Below are 27720 nucleotides of genomic sequence, written 5' to 3' on the forward strand. Positions count from 1 at the left end.
ATGTCAACAGATAAGCAAATGTAAAAAAAATATGAGATAATAATACATCATTAGTTTGGTGCAACAATTACAATATTTTGCTTCTCTCCCTTTGTGTGTATATATATATATGTACATATGTATGTATTTTTGTGTATACATATACATATATATATAATGTGTATATGTATATACATATATACATGCATACAGGTATGCACTCATACATGTTCTTTTTAAAATCATAGAAATTAGAGGTGGAAGGGACCTTGGAAATCATGGCTACTCATTATAGGATGCCTTTTTATCAATTTTTGAAATTTCAACTTTTTTAGTATCTATAATTGAAGAAAAAGTATTAGGTTTTGGAGAGAGAGATCTAATTATGCTATGTAGAATCATTAAGCATCCTGAGTGAAGTCCTAGCAGGAGAACGGGTGATGAGGATACCACAGGACAAACATGAGCCCAGACAGGAAGGTGTACGTAGGACTATCTGGATGAAAGAACACAGACAATGCTGTTCCAATGCTGAGTGCTTTCTATTAGGTTCTGCTCAGAACAGCTTCTCAGTGTTGGTAATAGTAAAAGCATCCATTGCATTTGACATGAGAATTTTTGTTCATATAATTTTACTATAACATCTCTTATCTGTTCAAATGTACTTTAAATACAAATGAATATAAGCAGATAATTTTGCTTTGAAATAAAAATGGCCATCCTATTATCTTTAGCATTTGCACATACAATATATCAATTCACAGCTTTGTCCTCTGAAGTATTCTTAAATTCCTGTCCTTCTTTAATAAAGCCAATGTTGTAAGGTTGACAGAGCTTTCCATGGTCTGAAGTCAATATATTGTCTTGTATATGCATGCTACAAGGGAAACCATACAAGAGACTATGAATGGCTCGATTTCAGTAGGTTCCTACTACTGGAAAAGAGAGTCACAGGACATAACCTACTCATGAGTGTTGAATAGGTACACCCTTATAATAAACCAACACATATTGTAGAGTCCTGACACTTTCTGCCATCTCTGACCTCCCTGGTTTCCTTCAAGTCTCAACTAAAATCATTCTTTCAAGAAACTTTTCCTGATCCCCTTTATTCTAGTGCCCATCCTTTTGCTGATGATTTTCAACTTATCCCATATTTAACTTGATTGCAAATAGATGTTTCCATCTTGTCTCCTCCCATTAGACTGTGAGTTCATTGACAGCAGGGACTTACCTTTCTTTGTATCCCCAAATGTTTAGCACAGTACCTGGCATATTGTAGGCATTTAATAAGAGCTTGACTGACTGACTACTACCATGTCAGTCTTATGCTAGTCAACCCTTTGTGCAAAATATAGTGTGTTATTGTTTGCAAGTCAAAATATAAGTAAGTGGTTTCTAAAAGCAAGGCATTGTAGCCTGACTCAGGCCTACTTAAAAGTAGCAGAAGCATTAAAAAACAAAACAAATCAAAACACAGACCACTCCATTTTTCTATATCAAGAATTTTTAACTGGGGGTACATGAACTTTTTTTTGATAACTGTATTTCACGGTAATTTGTTTTTCTTTGTTATCCTATATATTTTTTATTTTATGCAGTTAGAAAGATTATTCTAAAAAGTTCTTAGGTTTCATGAAACTGCCAAAAGAGATCATAAAACACCCAAAAAAGTTACAAACCCGTAATCTAGATTCTTGCTCCGTTATTCTTATTCTCATTTTTTAAACAAATAAGAATTTTTTTAAAATAAAAACTACAAGTGAAAGACGTGTAAGCCAAGGAGGTAATTGACAAAAAGAAAAATAAAGAACCTTATACACCAAAATATTTATAGCAGTACTTTTTGTGGGAGTAAAGAATGAGAAACAAAATAGATGCCCTTCTATTGGAGAATGGCCAAATTATGCTAATGGAAATGTTACTGTGTTGTAAGAAATGACAAATATAACAAATACTGAGAAACTTAAAGGGATTTATAAAAACTGATGCAAAATGAAATACAGCTAGAAAAACAATACATACAATGAGTATAATAATGTATAGAAAGACCAACCACAAGGTAGTGAAAACTGAATGTTTGAAGAGGATAAAGAAAAGTCTTGGTCCCAAGAATAGATATGAGAAGATACTTCCTCAGTTTCTTTTCAGGGATGATGGGTCCATAGGTATAGAATATTGGATATGATATCAGAGTTTTCTTTCTCAATGTGATGATTAATTTGCTTAACTTTTTTCTTAGTTCTTTGTTTTAAAATATATTTTTATTTAGTATGATAGTCAGGGGTAGGGAGGGAAAGGGATACAGGTGGGAAACTTGGGTGAGGTAAAAATAAAAGACATCAATAAAATGTATTTTAAAAAAGCATAGACAGCTGCAGAGTAAGAGACAGGCAATCTCCTGGGCTCATTTGCCTGAGACAGAGAATTTGACAGAAATTTTAAAAAGAAGATCTATAAGGTTTCTGTTTGGAGCACCTCTTGTCCCTTCTGACATTCACCCAAACTTTCCTATTTTTGTGGGCTAAATGGGATTTGATCAAAGGAAATAGGTCTAGTAATATTTTACTGTGGTTTTAAAAATTATGCTTATGAAATAAGAATTGTTATTCTGTAACCAGTTTTAACTTTTTGGGAAGATCAAAGCATCCACTATTTTTGAACTCAGATCAGGTGTTTTCGCATATTCCTTTGATAGTTTAAATAGATGTCTGAGCTTTTTTGTTCATGTTAAAATGTGTGTTTATGCTCTTGAGTGTCATGATCTACTTTTGAGTTTTCACAAAAACATAAACAACCTCTTCATAGCACTGGCTTGTTTTTGTTATAGACATAATGAGCCTGTCTCTGCCATAATAACTGATGATGATGAGTGCCACACCTACTCAAGGTCCCCAGATAATTCACTTAAGACTAAAAATTACAAAACCAATGGATATTTCTGCATCTGTAGATAGAATTTCCAAATGATCTAATTCCCTATAAAATCACAAGTTCATAGTGCTAGGGGTAAGAAGTAAAGTGATTTACCCAACTTCACACGGCTAGTATCATAGGTAGGATTTCAATTGAGAGCTGCTGCTTTTGAATCCAGTGGTATTCCCACGGTATCACACTCCCCAGACCCAAAGTGATTTTAATTAAATTTGAAGTAGTGTAGCACCTTAAATGTTTATATGACCGCCATCGTAATAGTTCCTGATCATCTATCAGCAATTCTGTTTCTCACTTTGTTAGATTAACTGTCATTCAGTGATTTCATAAAAAAAAAAAATCCCATCTGGGAAAGCTCATTATCAACTTTCAGGTATAATTTGTGGGCACTCTTAGAGATACATTAAAATTATTTCCCACCAAGTTTTGCTAAAAAAAAAATTAATATTTACACAGTTGTTGAACTGGTCCCCTGAGATGAGAAGAGCTTACACGCAGTAGGCATGTTTAGGTACAGGCATAATCATGAACTGAGGCCGACAGAGACTGATCATGGTCTATCTTTCACATGGAAGTGCTTAGCAGGAAAATCTGACCTTGAACTGAATCAAAGGCTAGAAAGGATTGTTTGGCCATATGTTAACTTCGGGGTCAATAAGCTCAATCACCAGAAAGCAACTCTACCATGAATCATCTTTGAGGATCTGACAATCTCTAGAGCAGGCAGTCGTCTGTTTATAAACGGGTTCCATTCCAAAAGCAAGAAAGTTGAGCACAAGAATCATAATGGATTGAGGTAGAAAGATAGATCATAACCCATCTATCATATGAAAACACTGTTGTTAGGAACTTAGACAGCACTTTTTTTCCCCATAGGAACAATACAAGAGTTGGTTAGGAAGGTAGAATTGCCTGAAAAGACCTGTTTAACCCATAGCCCACCTGAAATAACTATAGTTTCAAGGAAACATGAGGAAAACATTGTTGTAATTTTTTTGACTGGACTTATGTTTTTATTGATGAATTCTCCTTAAAGAAATTTTTTCTACCAATGCAAATAAGCACATTCTCTTTTGAAGGGTTGTTTGTACAATGAGATGTCAAATGACTGACCAGGATCACACACACAGTATGTGTCAAAGCTGGAACTGAAACCCAGGTCTTACTGACTCCTATATAGGCTTTCTATCCCTTATGCCACTGACTACTGTCATAATATACATACAAATATACACATACATTGACTTGTTTTCTCTTCCATCAAAATGTGAGCTTCCTGAGGGTAGGGATTTTTTAAACTTTCTATCCCCAGTACTTAGCATTTAATCACTTTTAATAAATGCTTGTAGTATGACTAATAGTTGAAAAAATCATGTTAGTAGCATATATGTACAAAGAAAAAAATAAAGTCATTGATTTTAAATACAATATAATAAAGAATCAGTGCCATCATTCACTAAATTCTTTGGAAATACCCAGAAGCATGCAAGTTATTCATTCACTAACAGAATATTTAGTAGGTGTCTACTGTGTACAGAGCATTGTGTTAGATGGTGAAAGAAATATGAAATCTAGAGAAGACCAAACCCTTGCTCTCAGAAATTTATACTCTAAAAGAAGTTAAACACAAATATATGGTAATAATCCGGGAAGCCAGGAAGACTCCAGACATCTGCCTGGACCTGTAAAGGTCCTAATAATTATGAGATGATGAAACCCATCTCCCTACTTTCAGTGAAGAGGTGAAAAAGAGGATGTTATATATACCTCGGTGGTACAATGGGTAGAGCACTGGGCTTAATGTGAAGAAGTCTCCTCTTCTTAAGTTCAATTCTTGCCTCAGGCACCTACTTACTGTGTAACTCTGAGTAAGTCACTTAACCCTGTTTCCTTATTTGTTAAATGAATTGGAAAAGGCAAAAATTCCAGTGTCTTTGCCAAGAAAACCCCCAACGGAGTAGCAAAGACATGACTAGACGACAACAAGTATATTTTTCACACGTTATCACTTGTGTTGGTTTTCTTCTTTGTTATGAAGTCCAGGACCTAATATACATGCGCTTATGTTTTGGGAGCAGGGGAACTTTCCAGAAATTATTTAGATGTAAAAACAAAACATGTCAATAAAAATTACTTCCTGAGGAATTTTCCTAAGGGAGGCAAAGAGTGAAAGAGCAGACAGGCTAGTCATAGGAAACAGTGTGAGCCAATGTCAGCAAAAGCATGTAGGCAGTCAGAGAAGTTTAGGATGTGCTGGGGGAATTTATAGGAGACTAAAGTATACGCAAGGATAGGTGTAAGAGAAAACAAGGATGACAATGTGGCATGGTGTCCAATTGCAGAGGGCATCAAATACTAGACAAAGGGAGAACCTAAAAGGTAGCAGGAAAGCCCTGAAGATTTTTGGAGAAGCAGCAACATAACTAGAGCTTTATATGCATATTCACATACAAGCTGCATACAAGATACATAGAAAGTAATCTTAGAGGGGAAGACACTAGCAGCAGGAGGGACTTCAGAAGGTCTCTTACAACCTATCAGAGTAGGTACACAAATAGAATAGGATGAATTTATAAAATTAAATGGACTAGAGATGGTACTTATGTCATATTTTATAATATAGATAAAAGTATTGATAGACATATAAGAGAGAAAATAACTGGATAAGTTTTGAGACAGAGCAGGTAAGGAACAACAAAGATTGGGTAAAGTGGAATTAACTGAGCTGTGAATGAATGGCGCAAATAAAGGATATTAGCATATGGGAAATGTATCACTATGAAAAGACTGATGGTTTTAGAATGAGAACATCTGAGTTCAGATACTGGCACTGCTACTTACTACCTAAGTGATTATAAGCAAGTCACTTTTTCATCTTTAAAATAAAGATGTTGTACCAGATAATCTCTTAAGGTCTTTTCTAGTTCTAGCTCCTATAACCTATATTCAGAATCCCCTTGAGGAAGAAATTTTGTATAAAACATTTAACATTCACTCAACAAATGTTTATAACCATCCCCTTTATGATCATCATTTAGCATCACTGGCCTATAACCATATGATTAAAATACTTGCAAGGTGTATTTCTGTACTTTGTACTACTCAATCTGCCATTGCCTTGTGTCTACTGGGTTACATTGATTGTTTCACACATTACTGGTATTGTCTCTATGAAGAAGCGCCACACCAAGCATGTGGGTAGGTCCCCAGGAAATCCTGAATCTTCAAGTTTGTTGAGAGTCTAGAGGAAGAGTATCTTAATTGTACTTTCCCTGATGGTATCTCACCATAATCATCTTTTCAGCTAATTTCAGAATGGATTCCTTTCAGTCCTCTCAGATTGAATAGGAATTCCAGATGCTTGAGAAAATATGTGGGGAGGTACATTGAGGTTCCCTTCGGATTTGCATATAATGTTTCCCCTCTTCTCAGACTACTGATCTCTCTGGCTTCCTTTAAGTTTCAACCAAACTGCCACCTTCTACAGGAAGCTTTCCCCCATGGCCCTCTTAATTCCAGTGTTTTCTGTCTTTATTTTTTATTTATCCTGGACATAGAGTACTTTGTATATATGTGTTTGCCTGTTGACTGTCACATTAGATCATATGTTTCTTGAGGGCATGGGGCTGACTTTTACCTCTTTTTGTATCCCCAGGGCGTGTTGTTGTTGTTCAGTTGGTTTCAGTCATGTTCGACTCTGTGACCTCATTTGGGGTTTTCTTGGCAGAGATACTGGAAGTGGTTTACCATTTTCTTCTCCATCTCATTTTACAGATGAAGAAACTGAGGCAAACAGGATTAAGTGATCTGCCCAGGCTTACATAGTGAGTGTCTGAGGCTAGATTTGAATCTAGCGCGTTTGCAGTGTCTGGCACATAGTAGGCATCTGTTGAACTGAACTGAATGTTCTCCATTTCTTATAATTGATATCTGGTACTGTATTTATTCATTGTTTTAATTTCCTAAACATCCAGACAATGAAAATAAGAATAGTATATCACCTTGACATTCTACTGACACATCACTAATATAGTCTTTCCTTGGGAGGAGACTGTGCCTCTTATGTTTTGAATGACAAAACATTCTCGTAAAATACCTCCCTGTCCAAAACTTTTGCAAAACTAGTTTTCTAAAGTTTATCCAAAAAGGAAGACTGTAATGAGATAGAGAATATTCAGTGCAGGAAATTAAGGGAAAAAACCACTACATATGTGCTTAATTCAGTGTCTGAATTCAGTGCTAAATAGTGTCTGAAAAGAAGTAGGCACAACAGGTCTATGGGCTTCCTTTTTCTACAGTAGATGTCTAGTTTGGCAAGAAAACCTGAACTCAAATTCTGCTTTCAAGACAGACTGATTATATGACCATGGGCAAGTCACTTAAACTCTCAAATTCCCTTCTAAGACCAAATTGAAAAGAAGAGACTGGTGGGCATTGGGACAGGAAATTCCTCATCAGGAAACCCATAAACTTTATAACTTTTAAAATAATAGGCTTAGTTCTCACATAGATAGACAGACAGACAGACAGACAGAAAGATAGATAGATAGATAGATAATAGATAGATAGATAGATAGATAGATAGATAGATAGATAGATAGATGGATGGATGGATACATAGATACATAGATATACACATGGAGACTTAAAAATAATGAAATAATAGTTCTGAACCTCCCAACTTCTACATCTCTATATATTGATGCAGATAAAGAGACCCCATATCTGTAATTTCACTGGTATAGGGAACTCCTGGTAAGGTAATTCCTACTTCCAATGGAGATGAAAATGATTACTCAAAAATTTAGTCTTCAAGAGTTGCTTTGCCCTCTAAAAAGTTGGAGTACATTTATATATGTATATAACTGAGGCATGACTCATATGCTCATACTATCATAGATTTAAGCTGAAAGGGAACTTAGTGGCCATCAGCTCTGCTTCATTTTACAGATAAACTGAGACATAGAGAAGTCAGGGGGCTTAACTAGGGACTTAAATGGTAGTAAGCGCCTGAGGTAGAATTTGACCATAGGTTTTCGTCATTCTGAGACTGGATGAAGGCATCCTGTCTGTCTCTTTCTCTATCTGTCTGTTTGTGTCTATTTCTCTGTCTGTCTGTCTGTCTCTCTGTCTCTCTCCATATGTTTGTGTGTACACATATATATTTATTTATATGTAAAATTATAGGCAAAAAAGCTCTATGGGTGTCAATTTTTAAACACTGTCCCAGTAACTAATAAGTATTTGGAAGAGTGTTAATCTATGATCTCAGCCCTTTCCTAAACTACTTTGGAACTCCTCTCACATCTACCACTTAAATAGACCTATATATACTTATGTCTCTATATAAAAACAAACAATAAAAAATGAACTAGAGAAAAGCTGCTGAATGTTTTCTCAAGTGAGAATTAGATAGTTAAAAATGTCCCTACCTGTTCTTATATTTTCTTCCTTTGGCTTTCCTAGTAACTGGAGTGTTAGCTTTGATTTATATCTTCACCTAATGTGAATGCAGGAACACACTTACGAGAGTTTATTCCAGTGTTTCTTTTTTTGGAAAAGAGATACTTTGGAGATTCCATCTACGAAAGCTGAACGCCAGCAAAGGACTTAAGACTTGAGTGCCTTTTGTTTGGAATGGCTTGCTGAATTGGACTGAATGTTCTCTTAGATAGAAAGCTGGCCTTTAGTGAACAGTATCTCTAGTAAGAGTTTATATTTTTAAGTGGATACACATACACACACTTGCTTTTGGAGGTTTTATATGGGAGCCTCCTTCCAGCCCTCCTCTCGCTCCAACTTCTATCAAGAAAAAAATGATTGTTGTGTTTTCCTTTAGAGTTTTTGCATGAGACTTAGTTTTAAATAATATACCTCAAAGGATTTGAAATACAGGTTCCTCTCCAAAGTGCATTTTTTTCTAGGCATGATGGGATTTTAAATAGGCAACTTTTAATTAAATAGGCAAACCTTTAACTTAGTGGTGCCTTTCAACTGATTGATTTATATTAAATAGATTGGGAAATGTTGTAGTCTATTTCATCATGTTCTTTAGTAGAAGAAACAGATTTATTCTTTAAATTTCAGTTGACAAACATATATGGAAACCTTCTAAAATCTCCAGTTTTAGTGCAGAGAGCTTTTGTGTAGTGTGAAGGGTTATCCTAAGAAATGAGGAAAACTAAGATCCAGAAAAGTTAAGTGAGTTATCTCAGGTCACTCACCTGGTAAATGCAAAAGAACTATGACCCAGGTCTTTGACTTCAAATCAGTTGCTTTTACTGCAGCCTTCACCCCTTCCTGAGTTGATAATGTTCTTTGCATCACATTATTTTACATTTACTAATCTCTACCTGAATAGTTCTTCCTACCTGTTAATGCTTAATAATATTGTTTGCTCAGTTGAGTTGAATTTGTTGAATGTTGTTGACAATTACTTCAACAGTGTGCTAATGCCTATCCTTTACAGCTAAAACTGCCATTTTGGTGGTAGACCTGAAGGGTCCTTGTCAATGATTCTTTGTCATCTTGGTAATTTTTGGAGGACCCAGAACTGTTTTTTTAAATGTGTGTTTGTGGTTTTACATTTTTAGCATTTAGTGAATTGGATAACAGTATAGATATGAAATTTATAGGGATACAAAGCTGGGAAAGATCAGTAACACTAAGTAAGAAAGTGAGGATTTCAGAGTACTTTCCTAGAGGAAGGTCTTGTTGCTATCATGCTGGGAAAACAGATTCTTCATCAGGGTTGCATGGGACCTGTTGCTTCTGACATTAAGTTTTATCCTAAGATTCTGTGATTTTATTTAATATTTTTTTGGCTTTATAATTTCCTTCTTTGCCATTAGTAGAACTAACAAAGATTTACTTTGACCACTTAGGTAATAGACTGTTAAGACTCAGAGTTATCTGTAATAACCTTCTCTTTTTACATTCGTTCTGTTTCTGAAAAATCAACAGAGAAGGGAGGTAAGGGAAACAAGGGCCACACTAGAAGAAAAATATATTTCATGTGAAAAAGCAACAATGGATTCAGAGGTCAGGCCACTGGTTGGAAAAAATGCCAAGAAAAGGGAAAAGAAATAAAACTATTGAAGGGTATTTTAGCAGAGAAAAGACACTTCCTCCCTTCCTTTCTGATGGGGAGGAACAATGCTTGCCATCAGGCAAAGACACAGAAATTGAGAATTCTGTGTCCCAGCCCACCCAATGGGCTTGGGCCATGGAAGAGCTCAAGAGGAATTTTGAAAATCAAGTTAAAGAGGCGGAGGAAAGACTGAGAAGGGAAATGAGAGGGATGAGGGAGAAGCATGAAAAGCAGATTAGCTCCCTGCTAAAGGAGGATCAAAAAAATCTTGAAGAAATTGGCACCTTGAGAACTAGCCTAACTCAGCTGGCAAGGGAGGTGCAAGGGGCCAATGAGGAGAAGAATGCTTTCAAAAGCAGAATTAACCAAATGGAAAAGGAGATTCAAAAGCTCACTGAAGAAAATAGATCTTTCAAATCTGGAATGGTACGGATGGACGCTAAGGACTTTTCGAGAAAGACAGATATCTCAGAACATACCGCACAGATTTGAAAAATGGAAGATAATGTGAAATATCTTATTGGAAAAACAACTGACCTGGAAAATAGAATCAGGAGAGACAATGTAAAAATGCTGGGACTACCTGAAAACCATGATCAAAAGAAGAGCCTAGACATCATCTTCCATGAAATTATCAAGGAAAACTGCCCTGAGATTCTAGAACCAGAAGACAAAATAAATATTCAAGGAATCCGCAGAACACCGCACGAAAGAGATCCAAAAAGAGAAACTCCTAGGAGCATTGTGGCCAAAATCCAGAATTCCCAGGTGAAAGAGAAAATATTGCAAGCAGCTAGAAAGAAACAATTCAAGTATTGTGGAAATACAATCAGGATAGCACAAGATCTGGCACCCTCTACATTGAGGGATAGAAGAGAATGGAATAGGATATTCCAGAAGTCAAAGGAACTAGGACTGAAGCCAAGAATCACCTACCCAGCAAAACTGAGTATAATACTTCAGGAGAAAAAATGGTCTTTCAATGAAATAGAGACTTTCAAATTTTCCTGATGAAAAGACCAGAGCTGGAAAGAAAATTTGACTTTCTAACACAAGAATGAAGAAGAACCATGAAAAGGTGAACAGCAAAGAGAAGTCATAAGGGACTTACTAAAGTTGAACTGTTTACATTCCTACATGGAAAGACAATATTTGTAACTTTTGAAACATTTCAGTATCTGGGTACTGGGTGGGAGTACACACACACACACATGCACACACGCACACATACATAGAGACAGAGTGCACAGAGGGAACTGAAGAGGATGGGATCATATCTTAAAAAAAAAAATGAAATCAAGCAGTGAGAGAGAAATATTGGGAGGAGAAAGGGAGAAGTTATATGGGGCAAATTATCTCTCATAAAAGAGGCAAGCAAAAGACCTATTAGTGGTGAGATAAAGAGGGGAGGCAAGAGAAAAACATGAGGTCTACTCTCATCACATTCCACTAAAGGAAAGAATATAATGCACACTCATTTTGATAGGACAACCTATCTCATAATACAGGAGAGTGGGGGACAGGGGCACAAGCAGGGTGGGGGGGAGAATGGAGGGGAGGGCATGGGGAGGAAAATGCAATACGAGGTCGACACTCATGGGAGGGGAAAGGACCATAAGAAAATAGAAGTAAAGGGGGACAGGATAGGATGGAGGGAAATATAGTTAGTCCTATACAACTCAACTAGTATGGAAATCATTTGCAAAACTAAACAGATATGGCCTATATTGAATTGCCTGTCTTCCAAGGGGAAGGGGCGGAGAGGGAGGGAGCCAAAGAAGTTGGAACTCAAAGTGTTAGGACCAAATGTAATGTTCTTACCACTGGGTAACAAGAAATACAGGTTAAGGGGTCAAGAAAGCTATCTGGCCCTACAGGACAAAAGAGAAGACGGAGACAAGGGCAGGGAGGGAGGATAGAGGAGAAAGCAGATAGGTCACAGGGGCAATCAGAAAGCTCGGGTTTGGGGGGGGGAGGGGATAAAAGGGGAGAAAATTTGTAACCCAAAATTGTGTGAAAATAAATGTTAAAAGTTAAATAAAAAAAAAAAACAAAAAAAAACTTTGGAATATTGGGAACATTTGAAAAAAAAAAAGAAAAAGCAACAATGGATGTGGGGTGGTGGTAGTAGTAGTGAACAGGGAACGGACAGGAAGTGAAACATTCTGATATTATATAAGGAAATTCATGCTGTCCATAATTACAGCAGTCATATAACTCAGATTTCAAACTTTTCTAATTTTATATATTTTCCCATCATAGCAAAATAAAAAAAGACCATGAATCCTATTTTTTTTGTTCAGAAAATATTGTCACTAAACCCACAAAGATGGATTTTGTATGTCACCATTGTGATTCTGAAAAGGCTACTGGACTTGACTCAGAGGTTAACATTACTAAGTGCTAAATAGATGTTTACTAAATTAAATTGAATTAAACCTAATGTACTGTCCTTGTCAGTGTTTCTCGTGTACTCTGACTTGGTGAACAAATTGTTGTTGCTCCCATTGTGGGGGAGGAAAGTCAGGGTGAGATGCTCATCAGTCTCTTTGCCATGCCCACTAACTGTGGATATCTCTCAAGGCTCTTTTCTGAGCCTGTTTTCTTTTCCCTTCATACTATCTTGCTTGGTGATTTCATCATCTCCCATGAGTCCAATTATCATCTCCATGCAGATGATTGATTCCTCTCTCTCTCTCTCTCTCTCTCTCTCTCTCTCTCTCTCTCTCTCTCTCTCTCTCTCTCTCTCTCTCTCTCTCTCTGCCTCTATGTGTTTCTCTGTGTCTTTGTCTCTTTTCCTTTTTCTATATACATGCATATATAGACATATGTATGTATGTATGCATATATAACCTCCATCCCTAACCCATTTCATGAGTGATAGCTCTTCATTACCACCTGCTATTTGGATATCTCAAACTGGATGTCTTGTAGGCATTTCAAGCTTAACATGTCCAAAAGAGAACTCATTATCTTTCCTTCAGCTCTCCCTTATTCTCAGCTCCCCCTCTGATATTGAAGATATCATCATCTTCCTAATCACCAGACCCTTAACTTTGATGTCATTCTCAACTGCAGATAGTCACCCAAATCAAATGCCCAAACCATTGCCAAAATTTGCCATATATACCTTTGCAACACCTCTTATCTGTATCCCCTCATCCCTCACACAGCCACCAGCCTGAGTCTAAGATTTCCTCACCTCATGTCTATGCTATTGAAATAGCCTTCTCATCTATCTCCCTAATTCAAGTATCTCCTCACTCCAATTTATCTTCCACACAGTTGGGACATGATTATATCATGCCCCTTACTCAACAAACTTTCATGGCTCCTTATCACTTTCAGAGTCATATTTAAAGTTCTCTATTTGGCATGTAAACCTCTTTAAAAAGAGAAATTCTTGTTGACAACTCCCTCTCTCTCTTTCCATATATATGCATATACACATATACATAAAACACACATGCACACATGTGTGTATATATGTGTGTATATACATATATATGTGTATATATATATTCTTACAGCAAGTATTTGATACAGTATTAGGAGCACTTGGCTGTGAAGACAGAAGTCTTGGGTTTAAATTTCACCTCTGATTATTAGACAAGTCATTTAACTTATCTAGGCTGAACTAGGTAGCTGACCTCTAAGGTCCCTTACAGTTCTCTAGTTCTGTGACTTTTGTGACCCTGAATAATTCTAGCATGTATAAGAAGTCTGACAGAATGCTGAAGGCATTCCTTGTACACATGACTTCCCTGGGAAGTACCCAAGAGAAAGAAATTGCTTCATGTCAGCTTTCTGGCCATCATAAGGTTTTCATACAAAGGACCATGTGGCTATAATTTCAATTTCTTCCTGAATGAACATTCTTACATTCCTTTAGTTAGAATCTTTGGGGAATATTAAAAATTCAAAAGGAAAATCTAGTTTCACAATTTTACCCCAAAATAACTTAAGTCTCCTGTTGTTTATTTTCTTAAAAATGAATAAACTTTTGGCCTTCTAGTGTTGTCATTAGATTGCATCTGTGGTTCACTGCATCCTGAGAAGTTCATCTGGGATCGATAATAATGCTTCTCTTTGTGGGGAAGTAGCTAGCCTCAGTGATATGTGTAGACCTCTGTCCACCAAGTGCTAGAAAAGATGCTAACAGCAACTATTTTTTTAATTGTTGTTTTCATGAGAGCTTCATTGCTTTTCTCGACAGTGATTTATTATTTGCCTTTATCAAAAAGAACCATGACAGTTATGGAGAGATTACTAGATTTTCTACCAAGAAAATCATAAAAGGAATAATAAAGATTACAGAATAAAGTGCTTATTTGAGTGATAAGACATCAGTCATTGGATGTTTCTAGAGGAAGAATCCAATCTTCACGTCCGGAGAAACTAATATCTTTTTCATAATTAAGCCTCTAACAAATCCCTTTATGCCCAAATGACATTATCATTCTACAGTTCTTCAGTTTCTGTGGCATTTTGTGATCATGTGCGCATTTCTATTTTACCCTTTACACAGAACGCTAATGAAAGGCAAAAAGTGTCCTGTAGTCAGATCAATTAATTGTGAGCACATATTTCAACAAATAGCACTGCAATCTGAAAAACCAAAGCATAGCCTATGTGGCACTTGCCCTTATTACTTTTTCAGATGCAGGTCACTGCAAAATTGATTTTGTAAATTATTTTTATTGCCTTCTTCTACTCTATAGAATTCATGAATCAAATACCCCCAGTGTACCTTTCTTTCACTTCTAAATTTTAATAAATATATTTTCAAGTCCTGGACTTTATTTGCTTAGCCTTTCTGGTCAGAGGATATAAGGAAATGTCCCTGAATTTAAAAAAATTACTGCTTGAGAATAATCTCTCATTATCTAACCATCTAGTTATCCTGAGGCTTAACCAAAAAGCCTGTTTGCCGCTATGCCTTTGCTTTCTGAGGCAGTTCTAATAAAATGTTCTCTTGTCTAGGTTCCTTTTTCAATAGGGTGAAAATATTAAATATTATTGAATCTTTCTTTGACAATCAAGATTATAAGGATAATAGATCTAAAGTTAGAAGAGACATTTTACAGATGAGGAAACTGAGATCCATAGAAGTTAAATATGTGGCTCCAAGGTCACATAATAGTCATCACATAATAGTCACTGGCAGAGGTGACATTGAAACTTAGATCCCCTGAATCCAAATCTCTCTCTCTCTCTCTCTCTCTCTCTCTCTCTCTCTCTCTCTCTCTCTCTCTCTCTCTCTCTCTCTCTCTCTCTTTCTCTCTCTCTCTTTCTCTCTCTGTGTGTGTATGTGTGTGTGTGTGTCTCCATGTCTCTCTTTTCAGAATCATGCTAGACAGCACCTTCTCTTAAAATTAAATATCTTGGACTACCACCAAAATGTCAGTTTTCATTTGCCTAGCACTATATCATAGATAAATTGATAGATATAGATAGCACCTATCTATATCTACATTTCTCTCTATGTGCATATACATACATACACACATATAGATAGATAGATCTCTGTCTTGCTAGATGAGAGATGACTATATTGGATCTCTCCTGACCTTTAGACAGATATCCAAAATTATATTTTAACATAATTCTTTGACAAATAGGGCCACTCAGTTATAGGTTTCAAGCAGATAGATTTTGGTTAATTGACATTTTTTGCTACACCTGCTAAAAAATAAATTAACATGAGATAATCTTTTCTTTGTATAAATGAAAAGAGTACCTGCACATTGCTCCAAGGTGTTCAGTAACAATATTCCCTAACAATGGAAAAATCACTGCCCATTTTGTGCACTGTACTATCTCTGCTTACCACTATGGGAATGGAGAAAGAAAAGATTCTGTTTTGTCTATTTTGGCTTCTGCTTTCAAATTTTTGCCTAAAGCTACTTTGAAAAGTGCTTATAATCAGAATTTGTGGTAAACAGTTGAATCATCCCTTCAGGTTTTAAATGTTGCTTAGGAAGGAGGCAGCCTTTTTTTTATTCTTTCACCAACTTATATAGTTTTGTTACAAAGTCAACCATCCTGCAATCTTATTTCCATCTCTTCATCAAACAGCCAATTGTACCCATAATCGTGTCATGAGCAGATAATATTTATCACTTTAACAGGCTAAGCAAGTACTGGTTAAACATTTAGAACTGCTCACTAGGCCCATGTGGCCCAGTAAGATGTTACAAGCAAAGTTAAAGCTTTCATGGTATTAGCAGCCTTTCTTTGTGCTTCCAGAGATGAATAGGTTTCGTAATGTCTTTGATGTTTAAATACTGTGATAGCATAGCTGTTTCAAATGACATTTAATAGGCCATTTCTAGTTGAAATAGTTTGGGGAAGAAATTTGCAAGGCCGAGAACCTCATACTATCTCTAAGGTGCCAGGATCTCTGCTGACTTTTTTCCCCATGAGCTAAAGAATAGAAAAGATGCAAGATCAACAAATATTCATGTAGTCTGAACAGACATGTTTTCAATTACTTCCCCAGTTCAATTAAAAGATTATTCCATTTTCCTGCAGGGAATATTTTCATGGTACATTTCATTTATTGCTTTATTTTACAGATTATTAGTTTTTAACATTTTGTCATAAAAAATGTTCTCAGTTACATATTACCTTTGGCACGGTGTATAATTTCAGATTGTTTTACTTTTCTCTAGTTTAAAATTTTTACTTCGTACCTTTATTTTTTTATGTGATCAAATACTTAGCAACCAGGTACAGTCTTTGCTTTTCATATACGCTACTGATATGATCTTAAAAACTGTAATCTCTAAGGTTCCTTCCAAGTTCAAAATTATTTTATGTAGTAAGGTAAACTATGCCATATGGCATTAACAGCATCACTTAAGGTTTTACAAGGTTTCGTAATTTGGTAGACTGATTTAATAATTATTTCAAGAGAACCTGGAAAAGTTGGTTAAGTGTAAATACTTTTATTAGCAGACCAAGAAAGATTTATGTTTTTAAAGAAGATTTTTAGAAAGAATAGTCTCATTTCAGGTATGTAAAGGACTATACAGCCTCTTAAGGTGCCTTACAGCTCTGAAATTCTTTGATTGAAAAACAGGAGAATTAGACTATTTTTTTTATTTGTCTCAGCAATAAATCAATCTTTCAACAAAAATTTATTGGATGCCTATCATATTTACAACACTGTTGTAGGCACACTGGGGATTGTGATGGCAAGCAAATTAGGATCTTTTGCTGTTTTTGTTTTACTAAAAGTGCCTATGATTGAATAATGTGATTGGGGAGGATCTTTCCCACCCATTGATGGGCCTGCCCATTGAGCAAAACTTGATTAGGGGAGATGTTTTGTAGGAGGGCTCCAAGTACCTTTTATTTTTTTTTTTTATCGAGGCACTGGGTCAGAGGGTTATGCTGCCTGACTCTAAAAAGTGTATAAATACTCTGAGGGTGAGGTTTTACTTTGGGGCTTAGTTTTTGTAGGAAGGTTTGAGTACCAGAGGAAGAATCTAGAAACCTGCTAAGGAAACCTCCCACTCTCCTCCCCCTCAGCTTTGAGAGCTCAGATGTCATGCTTTGCTCTCTGGTAACAGTGGTCAGACAGCTGTACCTGTCTGTTGAATTATGGTCAGGCAGAGGAAGCCATGTCTGTTGATCACTTTGGGACTTACTGACTAACAGTGTTTCTTTGGCCCGATGAAGACTGTGGGAAACTGCTACGGAACACCTCCCTCCACCCTGACTTTGAGAACCCTCTCTCGTAACTATAGTCAGACAGTTAGAGTCCAATTGTGGCTGAATTCAGACAGAGGAAGCCATGTCTGTGGACTTTTTGATTTCTCTCTATTTTCCTTCAAGTTTAGGGTGCTGACTCCCCTGAACTAGGGGAATGATATTTGTGCTTGGTTAAAAGAATGATACATGTGCTTGATTAAAGTGATTGTTAACCCCTCAAAAGTTGCCTTTCCTTTGATGAATGCAGATCTAAGAACTTGTAATAGCAAGCCCCCCAGTGTATGTTGGGGATAGATACTTATACAGGGAGAGAGGGGAATAAAAAGAAATCATGAGGATTTGGCTTTATAAATGGCAGAATCATAAATACAGAGCTAGAGGGGATCTCAGATGTCATTTTATACAAGCCCCTCATTTTACAAATGAGGAGACTATAGGTGGTGTGGTATGTAGAACATTAGGCCTGGAAGACTTCTCTTCCTGAATTCACATCTAGCATGAGATATTTACTAACTGTGTGACTGTGAGCAAGTCATTTAACACTGTGTGCCTCAGTTTCTTTATCTGTAAAATGAGCTGCAAGAGGAAATGGCAAATCACTCTACCAACTTTGCCAAGAAAACCCCAAATGAGGTGAGGAAGATTTGGACATGATTGAAAAAATAACTGAACAACAAAAAATCTATGTGGCAGAGTAGCTCTACACCTACCGTCAGGAAGACTTAAGTTCAAATCCAACCTCAAGAAACTAACTGTGTAATCTTATGCAAGTTACTTAGGCTCTTAGTTTCCTCAACTGTAAAACAGAAATAATAATAGCATCTATCTCACAGAGTTGTTTTGAGGATCAAATGAGGTGATATTTGTAAAAGTGTTTACCTCTCTGCCTGGCACATAGCAGGTACCTAATATATGTTTATTCCCTAAAAGGCCATCCTCAAAGGTATAATTTGAACCCAAGTCTTTTGACTCCTGTGGCAACTGACCTTCCACAATGCCATGCTGCTTCTTAATCTCTACATGGTCTCAGTTTTCTTTTCTGGAGAAGGTTAGACCAGTTAACCTCAGAGGGACTTTCCAACTCTCATTCTGTAATTCATGGATCCAGTTTGCCTTCAAGGAACTTTACTTCCAGTTGGGAAAAGTAGAATTAGGAAGCAGTACAAAGTTATGGAATCAGTTATGCTGTGGCATAAACTCTAATACAGCAGGAACTTAGGGAAGGAAGAGGCCAACCATAGTTGAAATAGTTTGGGAAATATACCGAGTTCATTGTTGGGTTGCATATCTTTCTTCTTTAGCATATTGTCTGCCATGTAGACACCCAAGAATTGTGAGAAGAGAATTAAAGAGAAATATTCCCGGAATAAGGTCATTCCCTCATTTATCCTACCTTCTGTCCTTCTTTGAAGCAGCAGCCCTCCTACCTTCAGGCGCTTCTCTGAGGCTAGCTGTGCCAAGGAAGACAAAAGACAGAAATTAGAAGCCTCTTGCATGTAATTGCCTTACAGAGTGCACTTGTTCACTTGTCTATCTGACTGCTACCAAAAGACCTCTCTTCTTCCTTGTACATGTACCCTCCTGAGTCTGGGAATATATTTCTGTCTATCCCCCAATGCAATTCAACTTGATGAGGAGTCATGGGTAATTAATTGAGATTGTAACAGTTATGTGTACCCTCATCCCTTGAGCACAGATTCCTTAAGTATCAAACCTAAAACTTGAAAGGACAGTAGAGATCAAATTTTAAAAAACCACACTCTTTTCCATTAAAAAAAATCTCCCTTTTCTTCACTGTTGCTTACATGGCCTCATAGCTGTCTTCAAATAGTATTTTGATCCATGCATACTAAGAGATAGACCAAGAATTAAACTACCTAGACCTCAGTTAACTTAGCCTCTGGTTGCTTATGATTCTGAATCAGTTGGTTTTAATGAACGAAGTTAATAACCACAAAATTTAATGACGTTTGCCATGGTTAGCCAGAGGCCAAGCCCTAGTCATTCATCTAACTTTCCTAATAACAGTCAATGAGAAAATGCTGCAGATAAATATGATAATAAGATTCTTTTTAAAGGTCATAACTTCAATGATATTAAAACCTGAAGATATCCAACTCTTTAAATTGATAAAGGAATCATACTGTGTTGTCTCTGTAACTCCAAATAGCACCAGTGGTACACATTTAGCAATTTAGAAGAGTGTGGGATTCATTTAGCCATTACCTATGAGAGTTCTCATTAGTTCCTGGCAGGGATCTCAATATACACTGCAAAAGGTTCTTTACGCTATAGTCCAGGAACCATTTTCCCTGGTGATTTTCTTTTTTCTTTGTAAGGCAATCAGGGTTAAGTGATTTATCCAGGGTTATACAACTAGTTAGTGTCAAGTGCCTGAGATTGAATTTAAACTCAGATTCTCCTGACTCCAGGGTACTCTATCCACTGCACCATCTAGCTGCCTCTGAAAATTTTCATCAAAGGCTTGATTACTTCTTGTTAGGTATATTGTAGAGCAGATTTTTGTTAAAGTATGGGTGCTGCTACTGAGCCTTGCGTATCCCTTCCAATTATACCAAATTGAAGTCACAGCATAGAATTGTTTTTGGACCTAGAAAGGACTTTAGACACCATCTAAGTTCCACTCTTCTCATTTTAGAGATGAGGAAACTGAGATCCAGAAAGATGTGGTGACTTAGTCAATCCAGAATTACAGTGGAGTCAGTGGTACATGTAGGCTTTGAACTCTAGGGTTCTTTGAGCATTCTTCTTAAGAGGAAAACAAGCTTTAGTTATATTTGTGATATTTTTTATTATAACCTATTTTTCTATATATGTATGGATGTATTTCTTATTATAAAAACGTTCTTTTAATCTGTGTGCTGATGACACTGAATCCATTTCCTTCATCTTTTACCATCTCCCTAGTATATTGCTTTTTTCTCCCTGTAGCTGTACAATTGTTCTCATGTGGTAGAAAAAAGGACCATATCAGAAAACAAATTCTTGTAACCTTTGACATCAGATTGTTTTACTATAGTTTGAGTAAATAAAAGCATAAAAAAGGAAAGGAAAAATTGTACTATAGCACCCTCAAAGCTTCTACCCACGTAACAACTGCTTGATCTTGTTTTCCGTATCTTCCTTCTCTGCCTCTTCTCCAGGATGCAAAGTTTGTCCACAAGAAGGTATAAACTTTGGATTATTTTAACTTGCTTTATACACACAATCTTGATCAGACACTTATTCTCTAAGTCTAAGACATGGTTTGAAATAACTTCCCCTAGATCCAGCATGTGTTCAGCATTAATAAGGTTAGCTAGAAATGATTGTAAGTTAAGAGACTTGCAAATGGGCAAGTTAGAGCCAACAGAAAAATCCATGGAGGGAATTCAGTGAAGGATATGCATGTCTGTGGGATTTGGGTCAAACAGTTTAGCATCCAGAGAAGAAAAGTGACAGCTTCTCTCTAACCTACTTAACCTTTCTCTCTTCATCCATCCTCTTCTCCCAAGCAACCAATAGAGGAGAAGAGCTGAGTTCTGAAAGTTTTCTGGAACAATAGGAATGCCCTAGCAAAGACCACAGAGAGTTGGACTCTTGGTTTCCTTTATATGAGAAACACTATCAATGAGATATTTTTTAATGTGACCTAAATCCTCTCCCTGTACCTTTGCTTTCTACTTTTTTTTCCTCCTACCAGGGGGTGTGATCTGAGACTGAAGTAAACGTTTCTATGTCAGTTATATTTTCTTCATCATTTCTCCGCCTTGGAATTCTTTATATTTTCCCTGATGAATAGCCAAGCTGTGACCTCAGTCTGTTACAACACAAATATTGGTGATGGTGGTGATGTAGGGGATCTGAGAAGGAGAAAGAACGACTTGCTTTTCTTGACTCACTACCAACATCTGACCATGGCACAACTGAGGATTTTCTGGTTCAAGCAGCATTTCACTCTCAGAGTGGACTGAAGAATACATCTGATAATACCAAAGTAGAGTATCTCAGAGTCCCCCAGTGCAAACCAGAGCTAATTGTCCTTTATCTCCCATCTGCCCCAATACCAATGCCCATCTCCAAGTTGGTACAATGGAAAGAGAACTGGATTTGGACCTTTGTTCAAATCCGGACTCTGCCAATTAGTTTTTGCGTAACTTTAGTTAAGTCACATATCCTTTCTGTGCCTCAGTTTGAAGGGCTAGACTCAATGTCTAATTCAGTAAACTATTATATTTCAAAATGTGTGCTTTGAATGGTTAGTATTATCATAAAAGAGATAATGCTAGGTTGAGAGTCAGGGTTCAAATCTCAACTCAGATGCTTACTAGCTGTGTCTCTCTGGGAAAAGTTACTTAAGCTCCATGTGTTTGTGGTAGCTTCCTAAGATTCATCTGCTTAGTCAAAGATAAGTTAAGATGAGTGCTGGTGGCAAGCTGAATAAATCACACATCATTTGAATATTCATAAATACTGTAGGAATGAATGTCAAATTGACAGCAAAAAGCCCAAAATGGCACTTACTGCACTGCTGGACTAGATTATGGGAAAATACAGACATTCTTGAAAGGGGTTAGTTTTTTGTTTTTTATTTTTGCAGTATCCAGATGCAATTACTTCTGCCCACATGTGTCACAGACATCACCTCTTTGGGCTTACAAACTCAAAAGGGTCAAGTCTACCTAGAGAGGGGTGAAACTGGTTCTTCTGGATTACAGCTATGCCACCCCACTGTGTAATTAAGCATCCCCAAATCAAGACAACTGTATTTGGTACTCAGGGTCCAATTCTACTCCATCTAAACAAGGCCTGTTATACATACCAAGCTGCAGGCAGGGCTAGAAGCCTGCCTGAGCATCACTGTTTTGCTTGACTATACATATTTGTCACCAGGGGTTTTTTGTTTGTTTGTTTTAGTTTTGACATGGGGTAAGAAACAATGGATATCAGCAGGCCTGTCAGAAAAAAAAAAAAAAGACAGGTCATTGAAGCATTTTTTAAATGCACAGAAAAGAACAGAAGGGAAGCCAGAAGGAAATACAGAAAAGCAGGGCAGCTTTGAAAATTACGTTGACTTTATTATGTGCTTTAGAGGAAAAATAGTATGTACATAACAGAGATTCATGGATTCATGTACAAGCCTTTGTTCTCCTTTCTATATTGAAATGTTCATTTTATTTGTCATTTGTTAAGTTTAGGAAAAAAAGAAATAATTTTAATTGTTAAAAAATAAAGGAGTCTGCTGGGGCAGCGTGGATTTTAGTAAACAGCGTGGGTCAAGATGCTTGGTGTAAACCCTGTGACGTCAACTTTGTGCCTCATTATATGACCCTCTTTTATACTCTTTTGGTACTCTGACGTAGTCCTGGGAATTATGATCTTCCAACACCAAAAGCCTCCCCTTACTCTGGCTAGTACCTTTGCTAGTTGCTGACCTTTGAATCTTCATTAATTTTTTGTGGTTGTTTTTGTTGGTATCCCCAGTTCTTAACACAGTGCCTGCCACAAAGTAGGCACTTGATAATGTTGATTGATTTATCGATGTTAAAGATCCCTAACATGGACATGGATTTACAATCTGAGACTGTTCTTATCTCCGACATTATCTGCCAAGGCAAAGGCAAATAAATGAGAGACCATCACACTGAACCAGTCAGTTCTTCTCAGTGCTCAGACAAAATGGTCATTTGAAGTCTTAGAAAAGAAATATTACAACAATATTAATAATATACTATATGACAATATAGTATAATAATGTATATAATGTATCAGAGGCAATGCTACCACAAGACAGCATGGTAGACATTCATGACACGACCTTAGTTCTTTGGATCATAAATTTTGAGCTGGAAGGGACCTCAGAGACCACCTTGTCTTTCCCTTTCATTTTATACATTAGAAAACTGAGTAACGGAAAGGTTAAATGACTTTTCCAAGGTCACAAAAGCATCATATGTGGGATTTGGATTGGTGTTTCCTAACTATAGGACCAGTACTCTTTCCACTGTGTTTCTTCCCTCAATGATACCTCTTTAAGGCAGCTAAAATTAGGAGTCTAAAGACTAAATTCTGTATTGAAATGATCCTGGAAAGGTCAGATAGCTTCAAAGTGCCTCAGTTTCCTCATCTACAGAAAGGAGATGGGCTAGATATTTTCTAAGGTCCCTTCAAGCTCTGTAATGTATGATTCTGTAAACCATAGCTCACTTTTAGGTTTGTGAATCTCTATATGTTTCCTAATCCTTAAAGGCATCTCTTTGAGATAGGAAAAAATATTATTATCCCAATTTAAAAATGAATAAAATGATACGCACAGAGGTCAATGACTTGTCAAGGTCAAACAGCTACTATTAATAATAGCTAACATTTATGTAAGGCTTTAAGTTTTGCAAAGTATTTTATGTTTCGCCTGTGATCCTTCCAACTTTGTAGAAAAGATACTCATCATTCACAATTTACAAATGAGGAAATACAAATGACTTGCCCAGCCACACAGCTACTAAGTATCTGAGACCATGGTTGAACTCAGGTGCTGGTGAATCCAACACTGGGATTTCATCCACTGTGTCACCTAGCTGTTCCTAAGGATAAGATTAAGATCTTGAAGGATGGAAAAGAGAATGGTACACTTTGTAGAATAGGGGAAATTTGACTCATAGAATCTTATAGCTAGAACTGGAAGGAACCATAGAAGCCACTGAGTCTAGCCCTCCTGGTGAGGAAAATGAGGCACAGAGAGGATATGTGACTTAACTAAGGTTTTGCAAAAACTAATTGGTAGAGTTAGGATTTGAACAAATGTTCAAATCCAGTGCTCTTTCCACTGCACTAATTTGGAGAAGGGCATTGGTATTGGGACAGATGGGAGAAAAAAGACAATTAGTTCTGGCTTGCACTGAGGGACTTTGAGATACCTATAGAAAATTGGTTTGGCTCTTTCTGAGAGGGAGTTGGTGGGGCTCGAGAGAGACACTCGAGCCAGATTTATAAATGGAGGAATATTCTGTATTAAAGATGGTAATTGAACCAATACTCCCACATGAATATTGGGGACTAAATGAATATTAATAGTCTAGCTTCCAGAGAACTAAAAAAAGGAAGCAGACATCAGACAGTGAATTTTTTCCCCCTCTCCTTATTTTCACTTAGTTCTAAAACAAGGGAAAAGTAAAGGAGGGGATGTAATATTATTTTCTTCATCCACTGACTCTCCTTTAAATCTGTAGGGGGTCCATTGGAACCTTAATAACACGTTTTCAAAAGAGCCTCCTCTCCTGTCATTTTTCTTACTATTATTCCTGTACTGAAGACATTTCTAAGGGAACCCAAGATCTAAAAGAGCAAAGACACAAACAGGTAGTGGGACATCACTTGTGATTGTATTATAAACCTTAAATAGCTTTGCTTAAAATGTGAGTTATTGTTTTCCAATGATGCCTTGAAAAATGTCAAGAAATTCATAAACACAAGACTAAATGGGCAAAGACAAGAAAGATATTATCCGTTTCAACATGTTTTTTTTCCCCTTAAAGTTCAGATAAATACAAAGTAAATCTTACCAGTATTTGGGAGTAGTGACAGTACAGCATACTATATGTAGCTTGAAACAAGAACTTACTAATGGGAGATAAAACTAACATAGAAAGACTAATTGGAGGGATTGGGGAGGGGGAGCTGGGATAATATGTATTCATGTGTTTGAAGGAGCTGTCATGTGGAAGAGAGAAGGAAACATGACTTTTAGAGGGTAGAATGCTGGATTTGGAGTCAGGAAAATTGGGAGTTTGAGCTCTGTGTCAGAAATTACCTAGCTGTGTGACCATAGGCATTTAGCCTCTCTGTACCTCAATTTCCTCATTACAAAATTGGAAAAATAAGAGCACCTACTTCACAGGGTTATTGAGAGAACCTAATTAGTTAATATAGATGAAGCAATCTGCAAACTTTAAGGTGCTGAATAAATGTGTTAGCCATTGTTGTTACTACTGTTGGATTTAGTCTTCTTGACTCTGGGGCAGCATGTCATAGTGGACAGAGAGCCAGCCTTAAAACCAGAAAAATCTGAATTCGAGTCCCATCTGTGACACAGCTCATTTAATCTCTAGATAATTCTCTTCAGACTATAAATTGGAAAGACGGTTGCTGGCCTATGTCAGAGGGAGTTTCCTCATCTATGATACCTCTGTACCCATGAGCCCCCAGGTCCAGTCCTTGTCCCTATCCCTTTATAAAAATAAGCTTGAGATATTTTAGCTCTGATACCTTAAGTAGAGAAGAATACTTTTTGACTGAATCAAGCAATCAGAATTGAATGTGAACAGGACCTGTATACCTATTTGAAGCAATAAAAGCATTATTTGAAAGACTAGGTCACACCCTAAGCAATTTGGAGAAAATGAAGGTGGCCTCTCAGAACCATTTTGAAAGGCTGAAGTAATCACACATTTTGCTCTTTAAATATGTGCTGGGATTTCCAGGAGGAGGAGACAGAAATGTGAGCTGTAGCAGAAAAGGGAGGTGTAGAGATGAATCATTGACTTTATAGGTAATCTACAAGTGGAGAAGTCAGGCTGAGAGGGTCCCACCAAACGATGAGCTCTTTTACCATATTCCCCTTCCAGTTCCTGTCTATCCATAGGTGCTGTAACATAATACGATATTTCATTACCCAGAGGATAGCAATAAGTTGAATTTTGCCTCAACTATAGAGAGATCAAGGTTCAACCGGAGATAGACATAAATGTAAGATTAGGTAGAAAGTCCAACTTCTTAGGTATTTGTATTTATTAGGTATTTTTCTAACCAAGGGCTCAGAATGATTGTTGATTGAATTTGTGACTTTTTATCTGAAATAAACTCCCTAAAACTTAAGAGGAATAAACCAAATTGACTTTAAGAACCATTATGTTGCCCCTTAGAATTAAAATAATTTAAACATCATGTTGCACATTCTTGGCTCTTAGAGGGCAGAATTAAAAAGAAATTAAAGCGTTTGAGAAAATCAGATTTTGATTCAATAGAAAGGAAATGGTTTTTGTTTGTTTGTCTGTCTGTTTTATCAAATATAGATATCCCAAAATGAAATAGGTTTCCTTTGAAGTGCCAAGGCAAGCAAAGTAGGATCTTTTGTTGTTTTTGTTTTAGTATAACCAAGTGCCTCTGATTCAATAAAGTGATTAAAGAAGATCTTCCCCACCCATTAATGGGTCTGGGAAGATTTAAAGGAAGGCCCATACCTTTTGTTCATGAGGCACTGATTCTCAAGGAATGGGATGCCCTCTGGCAATAAAATGTGTATAAAGACTCTGAGATAAGGTTTTACTTTGGGGCTTATTGATTGGAAATGTGTATTTGGCCAGAGAAGATTCTGGGCAGCTGCTAAGGAACCCCCACCCCATCCCATCCCTGCCCCCTTTGACAACCCAGATGTTGGTGCTGCCCTCTCTGATAGCTATGTATGTATGGTAGGACAGTTCTTTGTCAATCCATGATGTCTGTCAGACAGTTGGTAGCCTGTCTGTTGATTTTGGTTTCTCTGTATTTTCTCTGAAGTTCAGGGTGCTGACGGTTTTCCCTGAACTTGGTGAATGATACCTGTGCTAGATTAAAGTGATTGTTACTGTTGTGTTCATCCTTCATTTTTGAAGAAGACTATGACATCAGAGAAACGATGACATGAATTGCATTGGACTTTGTTCTGAGTGAGGGAGAGCTGTACACGGTCACCAGCCTAACTTTCTCCTCTTGAGCCATTTGGATTCAGTGACCAGATGTTTATCAGGATGACTGTAGATGGCCTAGGATGCAGTGGGGGGGGGGGGGGGGCCTTTGCTTTTTCAGGTATTCCCTTAAAAGGAGGTAACGCCCATTGAGTGAGTAGGCCTCTTTAAGAAGTAGTCAGGGAATGGCCCTTCCAATGAGCAAAAGGAAAAAAATAACTAAATCAAGCTGGGAGGGAAAGAGAAACTGTTACTATTGATAATCACTCTAAGCCAGCC

At 37.0% G+C, this 27720-nt stretch overlaps 1 protein-coding gene across 4 annotated transcripts in view; it reads left to right on the top strand.

The window, feature by feature from the left end:
* PDGFD (platelet derived growth factor D) overlaps nt 1–27720 on the top strand; it is a 322482-nt gene that overhangs the window by 147886 nt on the left and 146876 nt on the right. The gene's annotated exons all lie outside the window — the stretch shown is intronic.

This window comes from Notamacropus eugenii, chromosome 5 (genome assembly GCF_028372415.1).
Source record: "Notamacropus eugenii isolate mMacEug1 chromosome 5, mMacEug1.pri_v2, whole genome shotgun sequence".
Taxonomy (NCBI): domain Eukaryota; kingdom Metazoa; phylum Chordata; class Mammalia; order Diprotodontia; family Macropodidae; genus Notamacropus; species Notamacropus eugenii.